This window comes from Mustela nigripes, chromosome 2 (genome assembly GCF_022355385.1).
Source record: "Mustela nigripes isolate SB6536 chromosome 2, MUSNIG.SB6536, whole genome shotgun sequence".
NCBI classification, from domain to species: domain Eukaryota; kingdom Metazoa; phylum Chordata; class Mammalia; order Carnivora; family Mustelidae; genus Mustela; species Mustela nigripes.
The window spans coordinates 63,160,650-63,174,499 of record NC_081558.1 but is presented as its reverse complement, the minus strand read 5'-3'; the positions used below and the strand labels follow the sequence as shown (position 1 = coordinate 63,174,499).

General features: G+C 41.5%; 1 protein-coding gene and 1 long non-coding RNA gene across 8 annotated transcripts in view; one reads left to right on the top strand and one right to left on the bottom strand.

Moving 5' to 3' along the window:
- The window catches only part of LRRFIP2 (LRR binding FLII interacting protein 2), a 107,853-nt gene extending 104,493 nt beyond the window's left edge, over positions 1-3,360 (bottom strand). For all 7 annotated transcript variants that reach the window (XM_059390581.1, XM_059390582.1, XM_059390584.1 and 4 more), the window contains exon 1: positions 3,044-3,360. The gene's annotated coding sequence lies outside the window, so the exon portion shown is untranslated. The remainder of the gene's footprint in view (positions 1-3,043) is intronic.
- Positions 3,361-3,397: 37 nt separating this feature from the next.
- Positions 3,398-13,554, top strand: LOC132011675 (uncharacterized). The gene is made up of 3 exons (XR_009402431.1): positions 3,398-3,678; positions 11,433-11,585; positions 12,743-13,554. It is a non-coding gene; the product is annotated as an uncharacterized LOC132011675 (long non-coding RNA).
- The last annotated feature ends 296 nt before the right edge of the window (positions 13,555-13,850 follow it).

Here is a 13,850-nt window from a genome sequence, read left to right as displayed (position 1 = left end):
GTCTGTTGTGGAGAGGAGGCTTCCTTTACACCATGTAACATTTTTTTTAAAACGTTTTATCAATTTTTAGAAGTCCTACAAACATCTACTGTACCCATGAAGTGGGCATTCTCTTTCCCTGTATGTATGCCAGGTCTTCTCAACAATTTTTACTCTTATATACTGCTTCTCCGTACCAAGAGACCAAAACAAAAGCAGACACTTTTAGCAAATCTCAGAGTTTCCCCAAGAAATAGAATTCTTTCTCCCTCCCCTGACCAGAAGAAAGAAGTAATAGAATAAATGAAAAAGTTTAACTTAAACTAAACCCAGTTTTTAGCCCAATGTTTGATTCCTTGTAGGGCAAAAAGTTTTAAAAATAAAGTGCAATATGCAACACACACACACATACACAAAATCATTACCAAAGGTATAGTCTAGCTAGTATCTTAAAAGGAGAAATGGAGAAAAAGGTAAAGTTATTTTACTCACAGGGCAAATTCTGCTCAATTCCTTCCCTCTGAAGTTTTAAAAGTTGAGTTTTGAACAACAGTCCTAAAGTCTATTGTTTGCAAACTGGATAAAGTGGTACATCTTCCTGGTTAAAAGTCCATCTCTCCCAGAGTCTCCAGAAAGAAGTAACTACTTAAAAGGAAAAGGCTATGAAATGGCCTCTATTTTGTACGTGCACCTACGGTGAAGACAAGAACTGTATTTCCTCTTAAATGATCCTCATCAACATTCCCAGCACTCTGCCAGGAGAATTTTTTTTTTTTTTTCTAAACATCTTCAATTCTGTTCCTTTTCATACTAGGAGCACAGTAAAACAATTCACAAAGGGTTTAGCAAGACATAGCTCTCATTTCTAGTAAAATGTGTTTTTGGTTTTGTTTTGAGAGAAAAACAATCTACTTGACAAATATACCCTCCTATCACTTTTTTTCCTTCATTATGGAGATGCTTAAATCGTGACATAAGAAGGCTTCTCTTACATATTTACCTTATCAAGACTGTTAGTTATGGTGGTTTCCACAAGGGATTTTCCAAAAGGGAATCTCTGTTTACCGGGAACTGAAACTCTTAATTAAGTCACTATTTGCTGGACAAAAATCAAAAGCAACAGTAAGGAACACTCTATATATATGAATGAATATCCAAGAAAATAAGATGCCAAAATTTACTCAACTAATTAAAGGAACCTGATAAGCAAGACTAACTTACCATTACTTTATAGTTGGTAACTAACTATAAAGTTCCATAAAATTGAAAATCAAGGTAAAATAAGATGAATTCCAAAAAAGTAAAAGAAAACAGGGCTAAGAATATCAAGTACCTACCCTGTGATTCAAGGTTATTTTGCTTAACAATATTTTTAAAGCCAAAATGATCAAATTACATTTCAGCAATAAAAAGTTATTTCGAGTTTACAATGAATTCATTCCAATAATAAATCACAATTTCCATACAGACTTTCCTCTATAACAGAACTTACATAAGAACTCATTCCACACTTTTAAGGATTCACAAAATAGGTGAGGCCTTTCACTGAAAGGACTATTTTGTATACTGTAGATTCTTCAGTAAACTTTTTTATACCTTTCACTGACATTTACTTTGTCCCTAGGCCCCTGCATTTATCTTCCCACATCTGGCAAAAAAAAAAAAAAAAAAAAGGTGGGGGAAGGGTATAATTACGACAATCCACTTAGAAACTATTCTAAAGCCAGATATTCTGCAAGAGTTCCATTTTTATTTCCTTACCATACTTCATGATAATAAGTATCCAGCAACAAACCTAACAAAGCATAACAACGCTCCATATACAATGACTGAAGGCATCTAACGAGGCAATAACAAACTTCTTGCTTCCCTCTATTCCAATTTTAAGATCCATATCAATGACTCACAAAGTGAGTGACCTAACTTTCTAAATGAATCACACTTTCTGAAATTCTTACTCTAACATGAATATTACACTAGGTCATCATCTCTATATTTGTTAAACAGAGCATGATGATGGTTAAACAGGGTTAATTCTGCAAGACTTCCAAACCACAGCCAACCTCAAGTCTCTGCCAACTAACTCTTATCTGCAATACTGAATTCTCCAACAATTGAACCTTTATGTATAGATTCATCGCTATATAAAACGCTATCTTGGAAAAAAAAAAAACGTTATTTTAAATACTATGAACTCGCCCACCCATACCTGTTCACCATCTCTCTGGTTCCATTTACTGCATCCACGTTCTCTTCCCATTGTGATAACATAAAAAATTAAAGGCTACTCAGTTATTCCTACATAGTATCTTTTAGTCAACTAACCTAGTCTGCAGTTTTTCTGTTTACGGCAGAAATGCTGAGTCATTAAATGGAAACTCATAGAAAATGAGTTTAACGCTTAAAGTTTAGGACACAGCATTTCCCTAGCCGTGTCTCAGCAGCCTAATATTTGTATCTCCCACAGTGGAAAAGTAGAGCAAACACTTGAACTTTTTTCCCTCTAAGAAAGAAAAAGAGGTGCGTTTCCTTAGGTCCGCGGCTTCCTGCTGGATATCCACAGGCAAGAGAAGCAGGCCCGACCGCAGCTGTGTAACTTAACAATCTGGGTGTGAATAACACCCCGTACTAGTCAAGCATTAACCCCGGCACTCCTAGCCCGCGCTTCAGTTAGGATCAAGGAGGAAGAAAAAAAAAAAAAAAATCCCATAAAAATGCTACGCCCTCCACCGGCCTGACACCGTTCGCAGGGGTGCCGGTCCGGGGACAGAAGCGAGGGAGTGCCGCGCCGGGGAAGAGAAGGAGCCTCGAGCACCCGACGCAAAGGGACAGCGGCCCGATGCAATTTCTCCCACAATGGGAGTAACCGCATCTCCTCGCACAGACCGAGGGCGCGCGTTAGAAATCAGGCGTGCTGCCGGAGAACGCGGTAGGCGGGGGGCGACCCCGACCTGAGAGCCCGCAGGGAAACCGGGCCCCCAGCAGGGGTCAGCGGCGGCGCGGGTCGCAGGGGCTATAGAGGCCGGGAAGGGGCCCCCGGAACGGCGGAAGGGACGGACCTTACCTGTCCTGGGCGCGGGCTGTGACTACGGCGCCGCCCGGGAAGGGCCGGGGCGCGGGTCGGCCGCCGGGAGCCGGCCGGGCGAAAAGCGAGGAGCGGAGGGCGAGGGACGCGGACGGCTAACTGGGTCCCAGGCTCCCGGCCAGGCGGGCCGGGCTAGACGCGGCGGCTCCCGGCGCCCGCGGGCGGTGGGTCAGTCACGCCGGTGGCCCCGTGGCGCGGCGGCTAAGATAGAGACAGCGGGAACCAGCCCCCGGGAGGAGCCGCAGCCCGAGCGGCTGGCGGAGGAGGCGAAGGAGGGGAGGGGCCACAGGGTCGGTGACCCGCTTACCCGGAAGCAGTTGCGACCGCGGCGGCGCGCGCTGCGGGACGGGCAGGATCCCGGCGTGGCGGAGGACCGTCGGCTCTTCTGCTGCCGGTTGCGCGCAGCCCCGGGAGCGGTGCTTCCGCTGCCGTGCGCGGCCACAGTTAGCTGCAGGCGCCGCCCTGGAGGGAGGGTGGCGGCGTGGGACTCCGGTGGGCGGAGGTGGCCTCTCGGATTCCGCGGAGGACCGGAGGTTGGGTGAATAGAGGCAGGCGCCCGCTCGAGGCTGCACCTGCCCGGGTCGCCCCTAAACAGTCCGGCCTAGTGGGTTTGGGTAAGTGGGCCTGGGCAGCGGTTCCGACTGTAGAGAACGAGTGTGCGAGAGTGAGTGGGTGTGATGGCAAGGCGAAAAGCCTTATTTCCAAAATGAAAACGCGTGATTTTAAGATGGTTTCGGGAGAAGGATGCGGCGGTGCTGGGGGCGGGAAAGGAGGCGGATGGAGGGATGTAGAGGCCTTTAAATATCTGCTAGACACGGACGTGTCATTCGTTCCAGAAGTGTCTCTCGAGACTCAGCAGGTTCAAGGCGCTGGAGAAAGGCCAGGGCCCAGCCCTTTGGGAAGCCTACCTTCGGGGGCGGGGGGGCGGGGGGTTAGAGCGATTTAATCAGACAAACAAGGTAATGACAGATTGTGGTAAGACTGCGCAGGAAATACTTAAGGATGATGTGAGAGATTGTGTGGGCGAGACCCCTTTTTCAGGATAGGATGGCTAGAGAACCATCCTCAAGAGGGACGTGACAGTTGAGCATCTTCCTGGGGAAAAGGCACGAAATACGCTTAGACACAATTTTACAGACAGGGAAGGCAGGTTCGAAACCTTCTGAGTACGCCCCCGGATTCCATGTGAAGAACCTGTGTCTAAAGCCTTCTAAGGCCTGTCTCGGTGCTGTCCACTCTTGCAATTTCACAAGGCTTGCTCACCCTTTCGAGTAGATGGAGCCTGGGAATATGGCACTCTTAGCGGAGGTTCAAGGCATGAGTTAGGGAACATTAGTCCCCAGGCATACCTCAACAGGCGCTTCATCATAGAGAGAATTACACTATCAGCCTTGAAAGAGAAATTCTTTAACCTTGTACCATTTTTTCTTCCATGTCACTTTTTCTCAGACCCATGAGTAAACACTAAAACTATGATTTTTACCTGGGATCAAGAGGAGTTTGGGGCACCTGGGTGGCTCAGTCAGTTCGGTGTTTGCCGTAGAGTCGGGTCATGATCCTGGGGTACTGGGATCAATCTCCACTTGCCCCCCCAACCTCCCCACCCCGCCAAGGCTCCCTGTTCAACCAGGAATCTCCTCCTATCTCTCCCTCTACCCTTCCAGCCCGCTTGTGCTCTCTTTGTCGTTCGCTCTCTCAAATAAATAAAATCTTTAAAAATTAAAAAAAGAGGAGCTTAATCTTCCCAAAAGATCATACTCATAATTAATGGCCTATTTTGCTAAACCGGTTAAAATCAAAATAAAAAGCCAACTTGAAAAAGAGAAGACCTATTCATGTATTACCTAAATAATACCAATAAATCCAATAATGTTTATTAAATATTAGTTTATATAACTGCATAATTAATAGAATAATTGTCTGGATAATAGTAGGATTAGATTCCCTTGTCCTGTTTATTTACCCCTTAGCCATTTGCTTTGACATTTACGAAACTGGCAGAGAAAGAAATATTTTGTTGCATCTTCTGGGGAAACTGGGAAGGACCTCACACTTACTGCTACCTACTGTCTGCACAGCATTGTGCTAGGCACTTAAATATAGCATTCCTTGCAGTTCTAGGACCAATCTTGAGATACGGGGAGTATTATATTCATTTTAGTAACAAATACATTGAGATTCAGAGACTCTGACTAGTCTAAGGTAACAAAACTAGTTGCTTAGGGCACCTGGGTGGCTCAGTGGGTTAAGCCACTGCTTTCGGCTCAGGTCGTGATCTCAGGGTCCTGGGATCGAGTCCCGCATCCGGCTCTCTGCTCGGCGGGGAGCCTGCTTCCCTCTCTCTCTCTCTCTCTCTGCCTGCCTCTCCATCTACTTGTGATTTCTCTCTGTCAAATAAATAAATAAAATCTTTAAAAAAATAAAAAAAACTAGTTGCTGAAAGAGTCAGAATTTTAACTCGGGTCTTTCTAGCCCTAATTCCCCTTCTACTATGCACTGTGTTGCTAAACTCTAGTATTTAAGAAGGGAATATAAATGAAGTGTCTAGCCAAGCAGATTTCTATGTTGCTTTAATAAGCTTGAGATGAGGCAATTTTAGAGCTTCTCTGTGTTTTTACTTCTCCCATTATAGGATATTTGCCATCTCTCTGGCATCAAGAAAGCTACTCATAAAAGTTCATAATGCCGTGTGTCTTTAGAATGCACCCAAGAATGTGATCAATTATGACACTGACATTTTGTCATTGCAAGGGAGTCCTGCCTAAATGTGTCACTCTGAATTCTTTTGCAAGCAGCCTTTCCTTGCAGATTAAGTGATTTCTTTCTGCCGAAAATATGTGTTCCCAGATTTTTATGGAATATTGTGACGTGTGAATGCCCCCAGGTCTGTGTAGCCTGGCTGCTCTAGGGACATTTAATGGATGAAGGAAAATCTTACAAATGTTTATACAGTTTTGAGGAATGAAGTGGTAGGATTTGTACATTTTTTTCCTTTCATATCAGATCTTTCACGTTTTTCTTTGATGATGTAAAGAAATACAGGTTTTCCTTTCTCAAGAGCAAACACTCAATTTTGTGGTTTTTGCAAAATTTGTTGGTTTTTTATGCAAACAGTACTATGTTTCACTCTCCCTTTGGCTCTGGAAAATATCATTAGTTCAAACATTAAAATTAGGATGCCACTTTTCAGAGCCTAATATTTTTGTTAGTCATGTGTGTGCCTGTCTGTCTGTCTTGGAAGCATTTTAAAAAATTTTGGTTAACTCCTTACAAACCTATGGAAATCTGGCAAACAAGTCTTCAACTATGTATATTTAAATTCTTTTTCTAAAAATTCATTTTTCCCTTTACTATTTTTCCTAGGGTCTTCTTTTTTTATTTTTTAACTTATTTATTTCACTTTTTATTTGGAAATAATTATAGACTCACAGGGAAATTGCAAAAATAATACAGAGAGGTTCTGTGTAGCCTTTACCCACTGGTAGCATCCCCTCACTGGTAGTATCTTGCATACCTATAATACATTATTAAAACTAGAAAATTAACATCTTACTAAAATTAATGTCTTTAGGTTTTTAGTTTCTTCCTACGTTTCATGATATCCCAAAATTGCCATTTTGTAAATTCATTTTTATTGTAGTTGGTTGGGCTTTTCTCCCTTTTCTCTAAATTAACAAATGACAAAGTCAATAAGCTTACCAAAGGGCTTATCTGGAATTACAGGTTTACTAAAAACTTCTGTTTCAGTGCACTTGAAATCATTTGTAAGATTTTTGCTTTTTTTCTTCTTTTCTGTTCCATGTCATTCTTCCCTAATAAACTTGTAAATGTATATAACCTGTGTATGTGTGTTTTAATATATCCTCTGATCACTGAAATGTTTTCAAAGAGATTGCTGTTAAAATTCAAAGAAAAATAGGGGCATCTGGGTGGCTCAGTTGTTTGGGTGTCTGACTCGATTACAGCTCTGGTCATGATTGCAGGGTCATGGGATGAAGCCTCACATGAGGCTCAGTAGAGTCTGCTTAGAATTCTCTCTCTCGGGACGCCTGGGTGGCTCAGGTCGTTAAGTGTCTGCCTTTGGTTCAGGTCATGATCTGTAGGTCCTGGGTTTGAGCCCCACATCGGGCTCACTGCTTGGTGGGAAGCCTGATTCTCCCTTTCCCACTCCCCCTATTTGTGTTCCTTCCCTCACTGTGTCTCTCTCTGTCAGATGAATAAATAAAATCTTTTAAAAATAAATAAAGTCTTTAAAAAGATTTTTTTAAAAATGCAAAGCTTTTCATTTGGGGAAAAAAAGTTTCCAAGGGCACCTGGGTGGCTCAATCAGTTAAGCATCTGCCTTTGGCTCAGGTCAGGATCCCAGGGTCATGGGATTGAGCCCCGAGCATCTTGTCAGGCTCTCTGCTCAGCGGGGAGTCTGCTTGTCCCTCTACCTCTGCCTCTGCCTTTTATCCCACCCCATCTCTCTAAATAATAAATAAAATATTTTACAAAGTTTCAGGGCACCTGGGTGGCTCAGTTGGTTAAGTGTCTGCCTTTGGCTCAGGTCATGATCCTGGAGTCCTGGGATTGAGTTCTGTGTCTGGCTCGCTACTCAGTGGGAAGTCTGCATCTCACTCTCCCTCTGCCCCTCCACCTGCTTGTGTTCTGTCTCTTTCTCTCTCTCTCAAAGTCTTTTTTTAAAAATAAATAAGTAAAATAAAAACTAAAAAGTTTCTAAACATCTTAACTATCCAAGTGAGAATGCCATGGTCTTTTGGTTCAGAAGCCAAATCTCACTTATGGCTAATTCTGACTCTGTGGATTTTCCTGGTCAGATAGCTCACCCTTTACTCCACTAGAGAGTAAACAAAGGAAAGAAAAGAAGTGTAACTTACTTTCTTCAGTCTTACTGGTGAGGAAAAGTTGATAAAAGGAGAGAATTTGGAATTGGTGTAGGTATCAATTATGTATGAGTGCCTGATCACAGATAATCAAGTGATGGCTCTTCTGCATTATATATTTACTGTAAATGAGTAGTCAAACATCTTTCATACTATGGTTGTTTAGCAAAGGTAGTCACCTACTGTGTACCAGGTACCCAGTTAGACACTAGTAACAGGGACACAACAGGATCGATTTTTTTAAAGGAGTATTAAGCTATTACTATGTGCCAGATACTTCACAGATTATAGGGATTGAAAGGGAAGAAAAAAGAAAGCTGTGTTTTCTTACGAAAATTACTGTCTGAATAGTGAGACAAATTATCACACAAAAGGAACTTTATAATCCAAATAAGTATTACTAAGGGTAGGGGGTTGGTGCATGAGGGCATTGAAGTGCAGCTCAACCTACTGTGGGGTGTCCAAAATGGCTTCGAGCAAGAGATGCTTTGAACCAAGATTGAAAACTACCTCAGGATGTGGCGCCTGGCCTGGGTGGCTCAGTTGGTTGAGAGTCTGACTCTTGATTTCACCTCAGATCATGATCTCAGGGTCCTGGGATCGAGCCTAGCAACAGAGTCTGTGCTCAGCTTTGAGTCAGCTTGCGATTCTCTCTCCCTCTCTCCCTGTGCACCTCCCCCCACACCCTGGCTTGTATACTCTCTCTCTAAAATAAATACATAAAATCTTTAAAAAAACAAAAATGGCTCAGAGTGTACTTGATACAGAAGTATCATAGAGGGAAAACATAAAGACTTCATAATGAAACCAGCATAGTCCCAGGGCCTGAAAATAAATGAGGGAGATAATGTGAGATAAGTCTAGAGAATTAAAGATCGGGATCAGGATTAAAGATCAAAGATCAGGCAGGATCTTAACAGGCCTGGTAAAGATTCTTGTCTTTGTTTCAAAAGTGATACAAACCAATTTAAGAATTTTTAGTGGGAGTGATGTCAAATTTGTGTTTCCAAAAGATCACTCCGGTTTCAATGTGAAGAATTCATTCTTTAAATATGTCCTGGGTGCCAACTATAGGCCAAGTTCCATTCTGCACACTGAGTACACAGCACTGAACAAAACAGCAAGATCCCCTATCTTTGAGGATCTTCTAGACAATACGCAATGATAGTACCTAAGATGGTAAGAAGCTCTTATAAAAAATACTGGAAGTCAGGCAAGAATAAAAGGATAGGTTGGTGGTGCTGTTTTATTAGCTTGAACCATATGAAATTCCTGGTCATTTTTACATTCTTTTTAAATTCAGAACAATATTAGGTTCATGTGATTCAACATGGTTGAATGACATTAAATTGTTCAACCTAATACTTGGAAGAGTCAGAGAAGACCTCCGACGAAGTCATGCAAAGAAAGAGGCAAGTCATTCGAATACCTAGGAGAAGAGCATCCCAAGCAAAGGGAAAGCAAATGCAAAGACCTTAAGGAAAGAATGTGCTTGCCCCATTTGAGTAGCAATAAGGAGACCAGTGTGGCTGAAGTATGATAGACAACATGGAAGAATGGAATTAGGGACCAGATCAAACAAAGTCTCGAAGACTATGGTAAGAAATTGCCTTTTCCTTTTTGAATGAGGTAAGCTATCAGAGAGTTTTGGACAGAGGAGCTACACAATATGTCACCTTAAGCAGGACTGTTCTGCTAATTGTAGAATCTAGATATACAGATGGAGCAATGTAAAATGTTTTCATCCTTGCTGTATGTTTGAAAATTTACCTAATAAACATTATGAGACTGTTTTGGCTGCTATATTAGGAAAGACTTTAGGGAGGCAATGATGAGATCGAGAAGACCAGTTAGGCTATTGCAGTAATTCAGGCAGCAATAGCGGTATTAAGAAGTGGTTAGATTCTGAATACGTTTTGAAGATAGAGACTAAGATTTGCTGATGGAATGGATTCAAGATGCAAGAGAAAGAGAGAAGTGGGGGCCCCTGGTTGGCCCAGTCAGGTGTCCAACTTCAGCTCAGGTCATGATCTCAGGATCCTAGGATCAAGCCCCATGTGGGCTCCGAGCTCAACCGAGACTCTGCTTCTCCCTTTCCATCTGCCCCTCCCCAACTCATGTGTCCTCTCTCTCTTTCTCTCTCAGAAAAATAAATAAGATCTCTAGAAAGAGAAAAGTAAAAGACAACCCATAAGCTTTTATTTATTTATTTATTTATTTTAAAAGATTTTATTTATTTATTTGACAGAGATCACAAGCAGGCAGAGAGGCAGGCAGAGAGAGAGGAAGGGAAGCAGGCTCCCTGCTGAGCAGAGGGCCAGACTCGGGGCTTGATCCCAGGACCCTGGGATCATGACCTGAGCTGAAGGCAGAGGCCTTAACCCACTGAGCCACCCAGGCACCCCAACCCATAAGCTTTTAGACCTGAACAACTGTCAGGTTGGGCTTGCCATCTGAGATTTGGAAAACAGAGTGCCTGGGTGGCTCAGTCTTTAAGCATCTGCCTTTGCCTCAGGTCATGATCCCAGGGTCCTGGAAATCTAGCCAGACATTGGGCTTCCTGCTCAGTGGGAAGCATGCTTCTCCCTCTACCACTCCCCCTACTTGTGTTCCCTCTCTCATCATCTCTCTCTCTCTCTCTCTCTCTCTGTCAGGTGTGTGTGTATATATATATATATATATATATATATATATATATATATATATATCATATATATTATGTATTATATAATATATATATATTTATTTTTTAAGATTATATAAAATCTTAAAAAGGAAATTTGGAAAACCATCTAGATCAAGCTTCCACCAAGTTTGGAGGAAGATTTTTTGGACAAGGTAAGTTTGAGATGCCTATTGGACATCAAAGTGTAGATATCAAACAGGCAATTAAATATGCAAGTAAGTAATTCAGAGGAAACATTCAGATAGGAAATTCAAATGTATGAATCTACCTGAAGATTAAGGATATGAGGACCAGTGCCTTGAGAATTAAATGGAAATACTCAGAGTTTAGCCTAAACCCTTTTACCTATGCTTTTGTTGTAGGCTGGTTTAGTTTCTAGCTATCACTTTCTATTGCCATGCAGAATATTTGTATGAATACTGTTTGCAATTCATTTGTGTTCTAAAGGGTTTTGTTTTTAATGTTCATACCTTTCCAAGCAGTTTATACATTTCCTGAGAAAAGACGTATTTTATTTTATACACTCCACAATGCCATATCCTTAGAACTATGATGCTTATATAATAAACTATGCCAATACAGAGTTTTTCATTTCTTTTGTTGTCAGAAAGCATCAACTTTCTTAAAAATAATTTAGACCCTTATACCTGTCTTGTGAAAATAAAGGTAAAGTTAGAACTTTCAACTTACTGCCACTCATGCCCATTTCAAATCAGATCAGAAACAGCCTTCTGAAAAACCAAAAAAGCAACAATAAGAAAGCCTCAGCTCTCCTCCTTATTGCCTTTATAATCAGGCTTTATGTGGTAGCAAGACGGTTCCCAACAATTTCAAGTCTACGTCTATCCTGGGCCAAGTCCAGCAAGAAAAAGAGCCTTCCCAGAAGTTCCTGGATTCACTAATTAAGTCAACACAGATTATCTGCCTGTCCCTTAAAAAATTACTGCAGGTAAGAAAATTTTATGTTATAATTGTCCAAATGTGAGTCACTGTTTCACTGGTGTTTCATCCAAAGAACATGAACTGTAGGAGAAGAGTGGTTCCCCAGAAGAAGAAATGGGGTGCTGTCACCCAAATAAGGAAACAGATACTGATGGTCAGAAAATCATACATACTATAACCAAATAACAAAGACCTAGAGCATTCTTCCTTAAGCTTTTTTATTAATTAAGTTATTTGTTTGTTTGTTTGTTTTTTGAGAAAGAAGGGCGGGGAGCCTGACATGGGACTGGATCTTAGTTGGAATCATGACCAGAGCCGAATACAGATGTTTAACTGACTGAGCCACCCAGATAACCCCTTCCTTAAGCTTTTAAAAGAATACCATGGGGGCGCCGGGTTGGCTCAGTCAGAACAGCACATGACTTGATCTCAGTGGCACAAGTTCAAATCCACCTTGGGTATAGAGATTACTTAAAAAAAAAAAAAAAAAAAGTAAAGAAGAAATACCATGGCACTCATTTTACATCTCTCCCAATTCTCTACATAATACTGTATTATTTCCCCTGTATCATTAGGCTGTCAAAAATTCACTTGTCATTGATGAATGAATGTCACAAAAAATAAATAAATGCATGAGTATAAAAGTAAACCAGCTGGAAGGGTCAGTTTTTCAGCACATCACTTTCCAGGATACTCCTACCTAAGTACTGCAGGTAGTTTCTTGTTCTACAATTCTTTCCTATTGTCAGTCTGCCTGAAAAATATTTACTAGCCCTCAGTACCCTGCGGGCAGGGTGGCTGCTAGCTAAGAGACCCGAGAAACCACTACGGAAGCAGTGACTGCGAATCAGCTTGCTTACATGTATCTTCTTGGAGGACATTTACGGTGTAGAATCTTGAAAGAAAAATGCTATCAACGGGGTTGTTTTCAGCTTCTTTTTTGTTTTACCACTTCCATTCCTTTCTACACTAATAGGTCACTTTCCCCACAAGATGTTTAACCTAACCTCTATGGCATTTTTATCCTTTTAGTTCAAATTTTGCTGTGGAAAATGGATAAATGGGTATAAAGAGAATATTGGCTCTTTCTATTATTCTGGAATTTGGGATGTTTCTCTAGTTTGCTGCTTCCCTGGACACCAAACATAACATTCTCTGTTCTAGGACCTGCTTCAAGTTGGTCATAAGACTGGCAGAAAGTCAAACCAAACGTAGTTGTTGGAGTTAACCTCACAGCCTGGAGCTGTATGGGCCATGGAATCGCCTGCTGTTATTAACAAGCACAGTTCTGATCAAAATCACTGCTCTGTGGTCCTGTTCATCAGAATCTCATGTTTGGAAACCGAATTTGGGTCTGGGTACTTTAAAAATAGATATGATCATGGAATATAGCCATTAAAATTTCTATTGTAGGAGAAGGTAACATAGGGTAGTATTAATCATGTATTTAAATGTAGAAGTAGATTCCTGAACAATATGTTCAAGGTGATTCATATATTGTTTAATATTATACACCCAAATATATAGACACCCAAATATTAATTTTACGGAATGGAACCACCAGTGATTTGATTTGATTTGTTTACTGTTCAGGATATTCCCCGATAAAATGTACTACATCCATACTCAAAGTAAGTTATAAAGAAATATATGTATCCCACCAGTACCCCAGAGTCAAAATACGCAAAAGGTACAACTAAAAAATTGATCTAATTATGATTCTCACTGCTCAAAACTATTGTCAATTTTTCTCTTGCCTTGCATACATCATTTTTTCCTTCCATTTTTAAAAATCAGATACTGGGGGCACCTGGGTGGCTCAGTGGGTTAATGCCTCTGCCTTGGGCTCAGGTCATGATCCCAGGGTCTTGGGATCAAGCCCCACATTAGGCTCTCTCTCTCTCTCTCTCTCTGCCTGCCCCTGCCTACTTGTGATCTCTGTCTGTCAAATAAATAAAATCTTTTTTTAAAAATCATGTACTGGTTGCTAAGAGTAAATGAACCATACAGGTGTGGCTTCTGCCCTCTCAGAACTAATTGACTGGGGGCAGCATAACAAGTCAGCTGACAAACAATCCAGCCTGTCATAGTCCATAACAGAGTTTTGAGCATACTCTGTTAAAACATGCAACCCTCCTTTCACCCATCAGATTCTGGCTGTGGTATGTCCATGGACAAGCACGTTGAGCTCACACACCGGCACTCACTCTTAGTCAACGCTTCCATTTGAGTTGTGTCCCCACTGTCCACACGCTCATGCTCAATTACCAGG